Source organism: Miscanthus floridulus, chromosome 10, assembly GCF_019320115.1.
Source record: "Miscanthus floridulus cultivar M001 chromosome 10, ASM1932011v1, whole genome shotgun sequence".
Classification (NCBI taxonomy): Eukaryota; Viridiplantae; Streptophyta; class Magnoliopsida; order Poales; family Poaceae; genus Miscanthus; species Miscanthus floridulus.
The window spans coordinates 125,449,389-125,465,928 of record NC_089589.1 but is presented as its reverse complement, the minus strand read 5'-3'; the positions used below and the strand labels follow the sequence as shown (position 1 = coordinate 125,465,928).

The 16,540-nt window shown below is 43.7% G+C and overlaps 1 long non-coding RNA gene and 2 pseudogenes across 3 annotated transcripts; 1 reads left to right on the top strand and 2 right to left on the bottom strand.

Moving 5' to 3' along the window:
• Positions 1 to 335: 335 nt before the first annotated feature.
• Positions 336 to 2,574, bottom strand: LOC136485616 (probable E3 ubiquitin-protein ligase ARI5; annotated as a pseudogene).
• A 3,433-nt stretch (positions 2,575 to 6,007) lies between these two features.
• Positions 6,008 to 11,288, top strand: LOC136487147 (uncharacterized). Of its 3 annotated transcripts, none has more exons than XR_010767154.1 (3): positions 6,008 to 8,707; positions 8,809 to 8,964; positions 10,942 to 11,288. It is a non-coding gene; the product is annotated as an uncharacterized lncRNA (long non-coding RNA). The 3 variants fall into 3 exon arrangements; XR_010767155.1 differs by having other exon boundaries at positions 10,096 to 11,288; XR_010767156.1 differs by lacking the exon at positions 10,942 to 11,288 and adding an exon at positions 9,174 to 9,669.
• Positions 11,289 to 11,848: 560 nt separating this feature from the next.
• Positions 11,849 to 16,033, bottom strand: LOC136489537 (probable E3 ubiquitin-protein ligase ARI7; annotated as a pseudogene).
• Between the last annotated feature and the right edge of the window lie 507 nt (positions 16,034 to 16,540).

Sequence of the window (16,540 nt, the reverse complement as noted above, 5' to 3'; positions counted from 1 at the left end):
CAGGCCCATAAATGGCCCAGTAGGAAAAACGACTCCGCATCTTCGTGAAGGTGAAGCGGAGCTGCGGAAGGGGTTGGCGATTTACGAGGCGATTTATAGAGAATTCAGTGCTGAAACCTACCTACATGTTGACATATGAGAGTGCAACTGAATTGCTTTACATGATCCCGGAAGAAAAGGAAGATCTAGGGATTCTTCAAGAAGCTGCTTCAATTCGTACAGAGTGGTGTCGTAGTCAGGTATGTGCAGAATCGGTTTTGCTATCTACTGATCTATAACGCATCATTGCACAAGTCAGGCTTTAGAAGGCTGGAGAGTTCCCGGTGCCCACAGTACTTTCAGATGAGGCCCCCCGGTCTGAGATAAACCTACGGATGCAAGCACAAGCACACATGTTTCTAGCAAGAAGGCAGACAACAATTTAGTATTGGATATTCTGATCATGGTTCAACAGACAACAATCTGGTAGTGGAAAATAGTATCAGCGTATGGTGAGAGTGAGACAACTCTTGAGCTTGAGGGAGTTTGGTTGTAATCTAATTTGGTGACCTTAAGGGGGTTCTGCATCTTGTTTAAAGGAGTGTTTATTTTAATTTTGTTTGTTTGATTGTCAGTAGTATCAAGTTCTATCACCGTAGCGTTAGCACGGGCAATATACTAGTGAGTACCGAAGGCGATTAAAAGAAAATCTGATGAAGGAGCAAACGAATAATTCATCCATCCCAGGATTGCTAACTATTTCTTCATCACTGAATTGATCTCGGGCAGGTCGGTTTCAAATGCTTCCACGAGGTTCCCGAAGTAGTTTCGCGTTACTTTGGTGAGCCCGATAAGCTGATCGTTGTAGGCCCTGTACATCTCGTTCATGGCGGATCCGCCTTGGCCACCGCGGAACTTCATCCTGATCTCCACCTCGGCGGAGTGGTGCAGGTCTTCCAGCCGCCGGTTGGCGTCGTCCTGCAGCTGGCCGAACATGTGGCGCTTGCACACGTCGCGCTCCGGGTCCAGGTAGTACCCGTACGCGTACACCCACGGCATCACCCGCCGGCCGTAGGCGATCATCTCGTACACAGCGATGCGGCCAACTTCTCCAGCCCCGAGCTCTGCAGCTCGTTCATGTCCGCCAGCGCCTTTTGCAGCGACTTGCCGTTGCCCGCCCACTGCTCGTAGTGGTACAGATACCTGTCCAGCGACGCCTTGGCTTGCCTTCGCCGCCGCCTCTCCTCCTCGCTAGAGACATCGCCGCCCCTGCCGTCACCGTCCACGTCCTGCTGAAGGTAATCACTGTAATCAAACGCGAGCAGCGCAAGTGACGCCGCCATGGGTCGAAGCACAGCCAGCAGAACTGGTGGTAGCAGGGGGCAGGGGGCGGCGGGCGCTGCACGTCATGTGGTTGCAGCCATGGTTCTTCTCGATCGGCCGGCGGCACTTGGGGCAGTGCTTGGTGTGGGTCAGCACCCAGTTGGCCGTCTCCGAATCGGAGACGTTCTTGGCCCGCCACGCGCGCACCGTGCCGTACGACACCGGCCGGTGCGCCTCCTCGCCGCAGCTCCAGCAGAAGCCGTGCGCGCACTAGCAGAAAACGTCCGCGCCGTCCAACTCCAGGGCGCGCGTGCACCCGGCGGCGGGGCACCACTTGACGCCGCCGCCGCTCTGCTCCACGTACGACCGGAGCGCGAACCGCACGTACCGGTCCCTGTCCGCGCGGTCGGCCACCGCGTTGACGAGGTCCTCGACGACGGCCGCCGAGCAGGCCGGGTCCGGGCACCGCAGCGACAGGCAGCGCGGGCCGTCGCCCACGGCCTCGTGGACGTACCCGCTCCAGCACGCGTCGCAGTAGTAGTGCGAGCGGCACCCGGCCGATCTCGTCCTGCCGGCGTTGAACCTGACGAAGCATATGCCGCACACGAGCCGCCGGCTGCTGAGTGCCATGGCCACCACGGGGACGCCGCCGCCGTCGTCTGCCGGCGCCGGCAGGCCGATGGCGTCGCGCACGCGCCGGTCGTCGGTGAACCACTCGTCCTGTACCTGGCTGGTTCGCCACTTGAAGTGGCGGAGCAGGACGGCCGCGAAGCCTGGCGGGATCGACAGGACCTCGGCCACGTTCGCCGTGTCCTTCTGTTGCCGCGCCCGGATGATGTCCTCGGTGAGCACATTGTACGTCGGCTTGCCGACCCTCGTTTCTTCCTCCACTGCGTACTCGTCATCGGAATCGGCGACCTCGCCGATGCAACCCCCGTCGTCGTCGTCGGCTTCATAATCGTAGCAGTAGTCATCGTCCTCCATGGAATCACCGGGGCCGTCGTCACCACTCTCGCTGTCGTCGTCATACGTGAAGTCGCCAGCGGCAACTCTGCTTCTCTCACCACCGCCGCCGTCGCCTCCGGATCCATGGCACCTCTTTTTGCGGTGGCAGAAGCCAACGTCGTCGTCGTCGTCACCGCCGCCTGTTGCCATGCTGGCTGGATCCGTAGCGGCGGGGCGTTAGCGGTATTTCAGGGCGGCTAATTCTTGACGGCAAATGGCAATCTCCTATATTCTTATTAATCGAATTTTATTGGTAAACAAACTCTCCGGAATAGCGATATTTTCGTTTGAAGAGCTTATCATTCTCCTAACATAACAAACTGGTACCTTCCACATTTTATTGCCAACATGCATGGCAAGCGGTGCCCACACACTAGTACACAAAAGTTTTTTTTTTAGAGGCGGCTAAAATCGGTTTTTCAGAGATGGTTTTAAAAAACCGCTACAATCCCACCGATGGTAAAAATAAGTGATTTTCAGATGGGTTTTTAAACCACCTCTAAAATTTTTATTAAGAAAACCGCCCCTAAAAATTGATTTTTAAAGATGGTTTACTTAAGTTAACCATCCTAAAAATAATTTTTAGAATTTTTTTTAAAAATTATTTAGAGTCTAATAAAAATAAGAAAAAATATTTAGTGTGGCTAGAGGATCAACCATCCACTTGTAGGATTTAATTTTTGTTTCAAAATTTTTTAAATTAATAATTTATGTTTTCATAATTTTTTAGGATTCAAAATATCTAGTGCAATAGTTAGGATTTGAACTCACAACCTCTCACTACACGTGCTCTATCCCCTACTACTACATCACACAGTCACTTGTGTTGAGATATATAATGCTATCCATTTGTACTAATACCTATAAAACTTATAATCAATATCTGGACTATTAAACGATCTTAAATGGAAAAAAATTTCAACTATAAAATTTTAAATCTCGTCGAGCACTGCAACTTTCATATAGGACATTTGTTCATCCAAGGCCATTTGAAAAATTAAAAATTTTAAAATAAAAAATTTCAGACTTAATTTATATATTTGGAACCCTAAACGATCTCAAACAAAAAATTTATCAACTACAAAGTTTTAAATCTCGTCAAACTCTACAATTTTGATATAAATTTTGTCTTCATCCGACTTTATTTAAAAAAGATATGAATTTATTTGTGCTGTAGCTATTTTTAAGGACGTTTGACTCAGTCAACCGCCCTTGAAAATCTCACTTATTTTCAGAGACGATGACATAAGCAACTGTCCTTAGAAATAGTATTTCTAGAGGCGGTTCTCTTAACGGAACCGCCCCTAAAAATGGACATATTTTTAGATGTGGATTTCTTAATGGAACCGCCCTTAAAAATGGATCTTCAGTGGCAGTTATGGAGCTACAGTGGTCCACAACGACGTTAGAGACAGCGTGCTAGTTTAACCGCCTCTGATAGAAAAGGGATGCGTTCCTAAAAATCTTTCCTGTAATAGTAACATTTGGATTTTTAGAATTTTATAAAGGATTAGTAGGATGCCCGAACCTGGTATAAAACCTTGTTTTATGGGAAATTTCGGGTCATTGTTGGAAATAATATTCACCTATTTGCATATATTGGCATTTTTGTGCTCATGTACAAGCCACCCCTCCCTGGTGGATATTGGCTTTGGGTACCGACACGGCGACGCTGATGACACCCTTGGCCTTCGCGTGCATCCCTAATAATGACCTAAGGGTTTGTTTAGGTATCCATATATCCATGTCAATATATATGTGTTGGAGTGAATTCCACACCAAACCACTTCAACCCACGTGGATTGATTATGTCAATTCATGAATATCCAAACAAGCCCTAATCAGGATTAGGAGCCTGAATATCGCCAACCCAACGTCGAGATCGAAGTCCGGGGGGCCATTCGATCACTTGCTCTGGTGGTCTCCCCCACCTCCTGGCATAGCCTACATCTAATGCCACATGTCCCCATTGATGTTTTTTTTTTTTGCTTTGTACTTCTCTACATCTTGCTCACACAAAGCACCAGAAGTCTACAACCCTCGCCCTAGCAACCACACAGGCCACCATTAGCGCCAATGCACTGACCTCGTCTAGTGCAAGAAGATGTCTATCCCATCGCTATGTCGTCCCTGTCGATACTCTTTATCTCCTGGCCACACACACACTCTGTTCACATAAGTCCAAGCAGACGCCTAAGCTATCCTCCACCTCCTCCCGTACCATCCACCTTGATTCTATTGGTAAATGCCAACATGCTCCTCTCCCAGGCCTCATCTGCATGCAGGCATTAGCGTGTGGATCGAGTGCGGGCGGTGGAATTATTCAGAGAAAGGATCAGACGAACAGTTGGCTAGAGTGTGGATGATAGGATCAACCCACATGTTAGACAGGCCCACAAGTCGGAGAAAAGTGCTAACTGACGTATAGAAGAATCTTTCATGCTTTAATATTGCATTAGGTGTATCATATAAATTTAAAATACTTTTTATAGATGGATGTAAAAAAGGGACCAACCTAGGGGAAATAAACTAGCCATTTTTGGTCAAAAAGAAAGTAGGCACCAAATTCAAAATGAGAATGACTCTAATATGGGTGCTTGGGTGAAGACCACACCTTCCACCCACCTAATTTGATCGAACAGTTAGCTAGGTGCGGATGGTGGGATCAACCCACATTCAGATGGGCCCACCAGTCAGAGATTTGTGCCAACAAACGTACGGACCAACCTATGAGGAACCTGGCGCTTTTTCGTCAAAAAAGAAAATAGGCACCAAATTCGAGATGAGAATAACTTGAACTTGAGTGGTTGGTGACTACACCTTCGATCCAACCAATTGAGCTAGGAATATAGCATTGAACAAACTTTTGGGGTACAACCTTTCTTTAAGCAAATTTCGCTGCTAGACACTGAACTAGTGTGATATTAGCCATTTGACACATGCCAAACAGGAAGAAGGGTCGCGCGATTCGTCCTCCAAAACGATATAGGGGAATAGAATCTGTAGATCCAGATGTTATGGATGATACAAAGAGAATGCTTTATGGGACGGGGGGAAAGGAGATGGGAATAGAATACGTGGATCCACATCCACGTGCTATGGATTATATTTGGAGAACGTTTTAGTTTTAGTAGTACGTTGGAGTATATATGGCAAAAAGCCACTATCAAAACTATTGGCAAGTCGATGAAGTTGCTTTCAAGAGATCTCTTATGAACGATCTTTAGATTATGGCCTCTCTTAGAGCGAGATTTGCGGTCACTCGTAAGCGTAGGGAATAAAGCAATGACATGGATGTGTATGGGAGTTCTACACTATCTCTTATAATCCTAAATCCCATTAGCAATGTATCTTACAATGTACTGTCACGTGCAATTAAAATCCACTAGCACATATAATTTTGGATGTCCACGTCAGCAAGACATACAAGTATTATTTTTATCCACGCAATCCACTAGAATTAATTTATAATAGCTTATTCCTTCATATAAGTAACCATATATATATATATATATATATATATATATATATATATATATATAATATTACTATATGGTACCTGGATACTAAATAATTATTCTGTACCCGGTACCTCTTCGGTCCTCCCCTCTGGGTCAAAGCTCCTAGGCCCGGGCCATTTTTTTTTTCGCCGAGCGCCACCGAGCGGCGACACCCATCCAGCCGTCGTCCCCCTCCCCCCCAACCCACCACACACCCACGTTCCTTGCGGTTCCAAAAATTTCCAATCCGCTCACGCCCGTCCGCCCTGCCTGCTCCGTCCCTCGCGGCCTCTCACCCCTGACCCCTCCGGCACCGCTGTCCACCCCTCCGGCGCCGCCCCTCACCCCTCCAGCGCCGTCCTGCTTCGCATCCTCCTCGACGAAGACGAAGACGCCGCCGAGCGCACCTTGTCTTGCCCCAAATCCTAATTTCGTGCGTTGGTTGCTACGGTAAGGCCGCGCCAGTCGGCTTCCTCCCTGCTCAATCACAACCAGGTGCGGCGCATCCTCCTCTGGATCTAGGCGCTGGAGCTCTTCCTCAGCAACAGCACATCAGCTGCCCTCTTTCGTCCTCGCTTGGCCGCGAGCTGGGCTCCCCAGCTCCTCATGACGGCCACCGGGCTCCCCAGCTCCTCCCAGGGATGCCGTGCCTCGTGCATACCGAGCGGCGATGTTGGAGCGGAAGCAGAGGACGGAGGTGGTTCCAGGCCTGGTGGTGTCCCTGCACCACGAGCAGGGCAGCAGGTCTGAAGGAAGTGAAGGTGATTTCAATCTAATTGCGATTCGCTGTCTGGAGTCTGATCCTGGCATGATAGCGCGTTGCAGGAGAGGTGATTTCAAACTGCTTCTGTCATTTTATTAGGTCTTTGCCTATTTTTGTTCTGAAAATTACTTTTATATCAACAGATCTCTACCATATGTCATGTCATAGATTTATCAAGGTTTGCTTTAGCTCTCACATGCACAGATGACTGAACAATTAACATCACACACTATTTGCATTGTTATTATGTTGGAAAATAGTGCTAGCTTGACATGTATGCAGGCAAAATTAAAATTGTCTTTTTATGTCACGTTTTCAAGGACATACTATTTTAATGCAAGGGTTAGTGGATGGTTCAGATCTGAATAAATTATTGCTGAGTTGGCCCTAAGATACTTATGGTTTTTCTTTTTGTCTGAAGCGACATAATAGTTTTGGTTAAGAGCCAAATTTTCTCATCCTTTTCTTGGTGACTAAGATGAAACTGTTTGTGTCCGTTGCCTGCGTTCGTCTATGCCATGGTATTATTTGCCATCAACCTACTGCAACTTTAGTTCTAGCACATAGTTTAATTTGTGTTCAGAGTATTCTAGTTTTTGTGTTCACAAATAATACGGTCCTAGGGTTTATGGTTCGGCCTACTTTACCTTTAGTGCTGTCAAATGATATTGTTTTATTATTTGCGACAAGGATACCGTTACTTTTGTTCCCACATGTGGTACTGACATACTGTTTCGAATCATGCTATTTTGCCTTTTATGCTCAGACATTGTAACTATTTGAGATTATGCTATTTTAATTTATGTGCTTTGTATTATTTGTGCCAGCCCATTTTAATTTGCTAACGAACTGTATTTGAGCATTCAATTAAATAAATAACAGAAGTTCCATGTCAAACTCTTATGTTAGGTGATGCTGTTGCACTTAATATTTTTCTGAGTCGTTAAATAGGCCCAAAAACGAACCTGCAACAATAAGTTGTAACTAATCCTCAGATTTTGTGCATTTGACAAATTGATTTTCATTCTCTATTTTTCCATATGTGGATGTACACCTTGACAGCTAACTGATGTGTGCCGGTGTGCAGTGGCCTCATTGAGGCGCTGTGGAAGCGGTGCTATCTTTTAGGAATTGATAATAATTGACCAATTTTGAAATACTATTTTGAATTGATTTTTCAATAACCTTTGCTCTTTTCTTTGAAACAGCAAAATTGAATTGGTTAATTAAGGAGAGCCCGCAGCGTACCCCAATGTTCTCTTATTTACTAGATTGCACATGTTGTTGATTCATATTAAAATATATTCTTAGAGATCAAAGAATCAATTCATTTTTTGTATAGTCTCATGTATGCATTTTACTTGCATGTGATTTATGGTCAGTGTATTGACAACGAAACCTGGATCTTTCTTTTCCTAGCTGCTTTTTTTTTCTTTTTTTATGTGCATTATTCATGACCCAACTATCATCATAGTTATCTGGTTTCTATGATTATTCATACCAACTTTATCAGCTCCCAAAGTATCTACTTGAGTTACCAGCTAAGTATTCTTTTGGAGTTGCTTCTTTTTATTTTAGAATTTCTATTTATAGAAGGCCGATGTGCATTGTGCATAGTAAGGAATCGTATGATATCATGGAACCTTTCCTTTCAATTGACTCTAATTTCACATGAAAGTTTTCGTTGTTGAAAGGATTGTCTGATTTTATTTTCGCCATTCTTCTATCTCATATGCTTTTCTAATTTCCATGTGAGTTATGACAAATGGAGCAGATTATTTAGTCTTGTACATATTCTCCTGCTATGCATGTTCCTACAAATAGAGCCAAGATGTTTTATGAGTACTATCTCCCTTTTACAAATAGAGCCAAGATGCTACATTTACAAATTAGAAAATATATTTTATGGTCCACTATACTATTTGATTTTGTGTAGATTTGATTCATTGCTTGTATTTGGCATCTCAGCATCTGTGTAGATCTGTGGCCACCGATAGTTTATCTCATCGTTTAGGAATTTATTACATATGTGAGCATTGAAATTTTGATTCATTGTTTGTATTGTGTGCCTCCTGCTGCTATGCAAGACGCAAGTCGACTCCAACACTCTGGTCCCACAGTGCCAACCTGGCACTAGGTAAATTCAATCCCCTCAAATTTATTGGATTTGTCAATTTGATTGATTTGTTTGAAGAAAAGCTGTGAACTAAGATAATTTTTGTTGTTCAATTGAATTAGGTGAGATGAACATGATTAGCACTGGATTTTGCATCTCTGCACAAAATCGAGAATCCACCCATTGAAGTTTAGTCTTAGTATATCTGAACCTGCAGCTGGAGTTGCTGATGAGGATTTCTTCATATTAATCTGCTCTTGGCTCTTCTAGCACATAAGGTTCCCTCTCCACTCTCTCTTTCGATTTCTCATGGTAACTCCATTAATGGTGTACGTGGCAACACTTTCTAAAAATAGATGGAGGGTTGAGTTGTATGTGGTTTATATTTCCCCTTAGGATGGGATTTACTGATTTAGGTTCTATTTGTCACATCTTTTCACACTGATTTGATCTTTAATTCACTTTTGTTATTTGAAATTCATTGTAGTGTCTGAGTCTCATGTCCTGGACACCCCTGTAAATGGCAACTGTGAGCATGGGATTGTGATATATATGTACACAAAACCTTCTCCATGCTCCTCTCATGCTCATGTAGTTTTTACTTAGCTATCCATTTATGTTCACAGTTTCAAGAATGTTACTCCTGATTCAGTTCGGATCTTGTATTGTTTTTTTAACTCATTGCCATTTCAACTTATTTACCATATTGCTTTGATCCTTCTGAGTACTAGTGTTAAATAAATCCACCTATGATAATGTAAAGAACATGAGGATTACATTGAGAACCCTGCAAACCTGCTCTGCTCCATATCCTACTTTCTTTTCACTGATGCATAGAGCAGATGCATACCAACACAAGTTTCCGATTTTCTAAAGTTTTTTGTGCTCGTTTTCTTAATATTTGTTCCAATGTGAATCTATTTGCCATTGATGACATGCATGGATAGGTGAAGCATCCGTGGATGGTTGACCCCCGTCTATGCCATTGCAGAGCAACTGCGTGTTTAGGGTGGTCAACTGGTCGGAGGGCTTAGGTTGTATCTTTCTTTCAAAGCGTAGGCGTGGTATGTCGTACGTGATGCTGCGGTAGTTTGGCTGCAAGGTCGGGGGATCCACACTCCTCTTCAGCAGCTTGCTGTTCATCCTTTGCATCAATGGTTTTTCTTTGGGTTTGTTTGATAATAACAAGTGCCTGTGAGGCTGTGACCCTGTGTATTTCACATTCATTCGATTCCCAATCCGGTTGTTATTTTGATTCTTCACATGTGTGCATCATACTTCATTTGCCTACCACATGATTAATTTTCTTGATACATCTGTATATTTCTTGGTGGCTCTTCTATCACCAATCACACAAAATACAAGTATTTTAGTCTGCAAATTAATTAATTTTTCCACTCAAATTTCAGAAATTTCTCAGAAGCAACGCAATCCTGCAACTCGGTTCATGCATAAATCCATTTGGTCTAATATAATTTTAGTATTTGCAACTACGCGTCCCATATCGTCCGCCGCTGACTTCCAGCGTCAACTCCTTGTGACTCCTGCCTTCTGCCACTTCTCTCCACCTGCACAGCTTGGCTGATGCTCTACACATGGATTATTGCTCCTAAACTCCAAAACTCGAATCCAGATCCTACAGCTCACTCCCCAACATTTCTAGGAGTCCACTTTAATTGTAAGTTCATCTTGGGATAAGTTCATCTCAGGCTAGTTTAGCTGCAAATAATTGATGTTTTTATGGTTCACTAGTTTTTTGTCACACATTATAAAATTTGCATTCATATGCTCAACTAGAAGGTTCTTTATTTACTCTAGTATTTGCTTTAGCTATGCAACATATGCTTTCACTTAAAAGCTCTGATGCGGACTGATGAAATTAGTTATATCTATAGGTTCTTCGGATTTTAGATCATGAGAACGGGTCGACCTTGCCTTGCAGCCTATGATCTGCTCGGTTTTGTATTTTCAAATTCTAATCAATTTTAGTGTTACAGTAAAGGCCTATATCTGCAGTACAATAACTAAGTTAATACTGTTTTTCAATGAATAAAAGGGAATATTTGGTTTCCCTATGTGTAATTATAAGCAATGTATATGCAGCAACATGATCATGGGTATGACCACCAGCAAGACGAGATGCATGTGTGTACATGAAAGAAACTAACAACTTGCTTTGACCAGGCAGCTACACTATTTTTCGTACCCTAACACTACTGAGTTTTAGAAGGTATATTGAAATCTTATTGTTGTAGGTACAAGCTATCCTAATGCAGCACAAATGCAGCCTCTTCAATTTACAATAAATTTGGTGGCATGAATATAGAAAGGAGATATTCTCAGTGGGCACTGGGCAATTCCCAGTCTTTCAAGTTTTAGAAATGGAGACAAAAAAGTGTACATGTATGAAATACAATTCTTTTTTATTGGCGCTCCAAAGTGTACTGTGTACATATATGACGAATCCTTGAAAGTGGCGATAAATGTTATAGATTACTATCATTTGCCGAGCTATATGTATGATCGAAACAGCAGATGAGCAGTACATTTCATTCTTCCATACCTAATCTACTGTATATAAGCTATTAGTATACATATACAATGTGTTCGGGTAATTTTTTTACTACTTGTCTCAGATTAACCATTATTTATAAAACCAATGTCTTAAAATTGCCCTCTACGCATGGTTTTATTTGGGATTAGGCTGCTTTAATTATGTGTGGTTGGCTATGCAAACGGGGAGCAAGCAGGAATAAAAAAGAAAGAAACAAGCAATCTCGATCCAGCTCAGAAATAAAATGAAAACAAAAGCTGGCTGTATAAACCGAAATCCTGATCCAGCTCATAAATTAAAAACAAAAAAAAAAGCGGCTGGATTCAGTAGGTGTGTACTCGTGGCCTGTAGCATGGGCTTGGTACCACATGAAACATTGCAAAGCGCCACTGGATGTAATCGCACACAAAGTAAGTACTAGCTATATATATATATATATATAGTCTAATGAACTCTAAATCATCTGCAATTTCCGCGGAAACGCGTGGGGGTATGCTTCTAGTTTTTCCAAAACGACACAAAAGAATGAGTGAATGAAGGTAAACTGAATAACACACGAATTAAGTCTTGAATGCGATAAATCTGATGAAAGATAGCATGGGTTTGCCCTACTCGGCCGTCTCCACCTCGGCCAGGTTGGTCTCGAACGCTTTCACGAGGTTCTCGAAGTAGTGCCGCGTCACCTGGGTGAGGCTCTGAAGCTTCTTTTTGTAGCTCTTGTACCTCTCGATCGGCGACGTCGGCCGCGTCGCCGGCGCAGAGCTCCATCCTCTCCACCTCGGCGCAGCCGTGCAGGCGCTCCAGCGACATGTTGGCGTCTTTCTGAAGTTGGTCGAACAGGTTGCGCTTGATGGCGTCACGCTTGGGGTCCAGGAAGTAGCCGTACGCGTGCGCCCACCGCAGGACTCGCCGGCAGTCGGCGACCTGCTCGTACGCCTTGGTCAGGAAGCCCAGATCGCTGGCCGGGACGTGCATCTTGACCGCCATCTTCTCCAGCCCCGAGCGCTCCAGGTCGGCCATGTCCTTGAAAACCTTCTGCAGCGACGTGTGGTTGGCCGCCCAGCGCTCGTAGTGGTACAGGTACCTGTCCAACGACGCCTTGGCTTGCTCCCGCCGTCGCTCGTCCTTGCCGCCGCCGGCGTTGACCTTGTCCGGCCGTGCCCGGTTGCCATCGCAGACGATGTGACTGCGTCCCAATGATTGCAGGCAGATCCAGCAGAAACGGTGGTTGCAGGGGGGCCTGCACGTCATGTTGTTGCACCCCTGGTTCTTCTCGATCGGCCGCCGGCACTTGGGGCAGTGCTTGGTGTGGGTCAGCACCCAGTTGGCCGTCTCCGAGTATGAGACGTTCTTGGCCAGCCACGCGCGCACCGTGTCGCACGACAGCGGCCGGTGCGCCTCCTCGCCGCAGCTCGAGCAGAAGCCGTGCGCGCACTTGCAGAACACGTCCGTCGCGTCGCCGGTGCAGCCGACGAACTCCACGGCGCGGGAGCACCCGCGGCCGGGGCACCACATGACCCTGCCGCCGCTCTCGTCGACGAACGACCAGAGCTGGCCTTGTCCTCCCGCCGCGCGAGGATATCATCCGGAATTATTCCCGTCCGAACGCTCGGACGGGAACCATCGGCCGATGATTTTCCCGCGTTGCGTTTTTCCCGCGCGGCGGGCTGTGCGGACGGAGCCCCCGCGGCCCACATGAACGCGCGATTGTTTTGATTTCCCAGCGTAGGTCGGTAAGTACGTATGTTTTCTTTTTATTTTATTTTTTTATTTTATTTTCTTTTTCTTTTCTTTTTATTTTATTTTTCTTTTTTCTTTTTTTCTTTTTCATTTTCCTTTCATATGTTTTCTTTCTCTTTTTATTTATCTTCTTTTTTATTTCTTGTTTATTTTCTAATCATGTTTTTTATTTTCTTATATTTTTCATTTTTTTCCTTTCATTTTCAATTTTCTTTTTCTTTTTCTTCTTTTCATTTCTTTTTCTTTATTTTTTCTTATTCTTTTTCTTTTCATCCATAATTTATTTTTCTTTTTGCTTTATGTGAATTATTATTATTCTTTTCATTTTTTTATTTTTATTTTTCTTTTATTTGTGTTTTGCTTTCACTACAATTAATTACTTTTTTTATTTTACTTTTTTCTATGTTTTATTCTTTTTGTTTTTATTTCTTTTTCCTTTTTCCCTTTTGTCTTTATGTTTTCTATAGCCTTTTTATTTTCCCTTTTTCTATTTTATCATTATTAATTATTTTTTCATGTTTACTTTTTTTATTTCATTAGATGTTCTATCATTTATTTTGTAACGTTCACGTAGTATATAATGATCCTCTATAATATATTTTGTGATGTTCACGTATTATACATGTGCTGTTCTATGGTGTATTTTATAATATTCACGTAGTATACGTGTGATGTTCTATTATATTTTCGTGATGTATTTTTATGATGTTCACGTAATATACATATGATGTTCACATGGTATACACACGATGTTATATGATATTTTTTGTGATGTTCACGTATTATATATGTGATGTTTTGGGATGTATTTTATGATGTTCACGTAGTATACATGTGATGTTCTATGATATATTTTACGATGTTCACGTAATATACATGCTATGTTTGCGTAGTATACATGTGATGTTCTATGATGTATTTAGTGATGTTCACGTAATATATATGCGATATTCTATAATATATTTAGTGATGTTCATCTAGCATACTTGTGATATTTTATAGTATATTTTAGGATGTTTGAAAAGTATCCATGTGATGTTCTTTTAAATTTTTCTCTATTACATGTTTTTATTTTTTTCTTATGCTTTGCTCTATATTTTATTATTTTTTATTTATGTATTGTACATATTGATTTATTTTATGTATAATATAATATCAATTTCATGAACCTTAAACTAGAATATTATTCTTCTAAATTAAGAACATTTTTCTTACGAAGATGGCCGTGAATCTAGAATATCATCTCTGCTCAATAAAAGAAAAATATTTAATCTTCATAAGATAAATGTTCGTTAATAAAATTTTATCTAAATATATATTCACATGAGATCTTGTTTTGAAGGATTTATTGTAAGAAACTCGATGGTACAATCGGAATTTAATTTGAATATTTGTTTTAAAATTTATGACTATTTTTAGTTGGTTGAAAGTCGCTGCATACGTACGCAAGCTGAGAGGAGTGAGGTGGGCCTGCGCGATGGGACAGCCTATCCCAGGCATCCGGCCCCTGGTGCGCGCTACTGTCCTCCGAAATTATTTTCGCGCGCTTTTGCCGGCGCGGGTATCGTCCGATCGTCGGACCGTAGCAGCCCCCGATATCATCCTGGCTCAGAACCATGTACCTCTGCTCGGCGGGTTCCACCGCATTAGCATCGTCGACCTCCGTCTCCGCGTCATCGTCGCTGTAGTAGTAGATCAAATCCTCACCGGTGCAGTCGCCGTTATCGTCGATCTCATCAGCGTTTATGATGTAATGTCCCGTGTCGTCTCCAGTCTGGCCATTGTCGACTGTTGAAGCGGCGGCGATCCGGCATCTCTTTCTTGGGCCATTCTCGCCATCGCCGTCGTCCGTGCTTCTTTTCTTCCTGACGCAGCCGCCGCCCTCACCGCATTCACCGTTATCGTCGATCTCATCAGCGTTTATGCAGACTCTCCTAAAATATTGTTGACCAGAGGATTTTGCTTCCAAACAAACCCTCGTGGTCGTGGATATCGTTATGATTTGGTGCAACTGATCAGCTTTGTAACTAAATTATTGCATTCCCCGCTTTGACTTCCGAAAAATCTTCGAGCCCTGGACCCACATCTATACCTAGGATTGGTAATTTGATTACTAGTAAGATGGTGATCCAAGCATATATTAAAATATCTGGATAATTTTTTTGAAAAATTGTTTATATAACCTTTTTATAAAGTATAATTGACCTCCTAATTAATTTTAAAAGTCCGATTTACCTTCCTCGTGACTGACGTGACACCACGTAGGATGGTTGACGTGAGTGACGTTAGCCAGGACCGCTCAGGCCTTCCGCATTGTGAGCTTCAAGTGATGCCCCAAGTAGAAAAAGAAGATCGGAGCACTACTTTACACATTGCAACCAGCGGTGCTCCAAAATGCCATCGCCAAAAAAAATGGAGAGCGATGAATGTAGAGGCACCGGTGCCTGCTGATTAAACAAGTGAAAACTCTGCATGTATCTTTCCTGCCAACCACAATCCGATGTCCTTTACCTTTCTTTATTGATTTTTTTACTATATCTAGTGGGCCCTATAAGTGATGCCACAAGCTGCACCACACTGCAACATAGGAAGCACCGACACCTATTCTTGGTTGTGGGGCCCATTATTTTTTGAGCATCGCCTACACACTGCGGAAGGCCTCAGAGGTGTAAATCATAGGGTTTCGTTAATTTAGATGGTTTCAATAATTTGAGGATCTGATTTCTAGTTGAAGGAGGTAAGTCAAACTACCCTAACAGTTGAACGGGGTTAGAAGGATTTTTCCTTTTAACTATGAGTAGTAAGAGCATCTCCAAGAGTTCCATAAAACCCAATCATGCATTGCTATTTTTCCTTTTAACGGGGATAGCACCGCGCGACACCATCAGCAGCTACCGCAGGCACCAGGATAGCACCGCGTGACCGCACGCCGATAGCCATCGGCGGCAAACATAGCGGCCAAACCTAGATACGGCAAAACCTAGCGACGGGCAAAACCTAGCGGCGGCAGAGGCCAGCACGAAGCCATGGCGGCGGCGGCGTAGAAACCCCATGGAAAAACGGTTTGATCGGAGTACGTACCTCTTCCGCGGCGACGTCGATCGAGGAGCGATCTCTCTGGTGCGGCGATGGAGGAGCGATCTCTCTACTGGCGATGGAGGAGCGCGCTAAGAGAGAGAAGGCGCGGCAAAAGAAGGGGCGCGAAGGGAGGGAAGCCGCGCCAAATCACGGCACGAAGAAAATGGAGAGAAGGATACGCGGAGGCGGAGGAGCGCGTAAAGTTACGCGGATTGGCTCGGTTTTTCCGAAGTGTGTAAATTTTAGGAGTTAAGATTAGGAGTTGTTGGAGAGGTTTTTTTTTTCCTCATCTTTCTAAAAACCAAGGATTATGAGGGGTTTTAGGGAACTCTTGGAGATGCTCTAAGTATGAAACAAGTTTCTTTGATCAATGGAAGTAGTTGTGGGGAGCCTTGCGTTTATCGTTGGGTTGCCATTTCCTAGAGCCTGATGGTACGGTGGATGGGTCATCAAATGTCAGAGTCTAATCTGTTCACTATTTT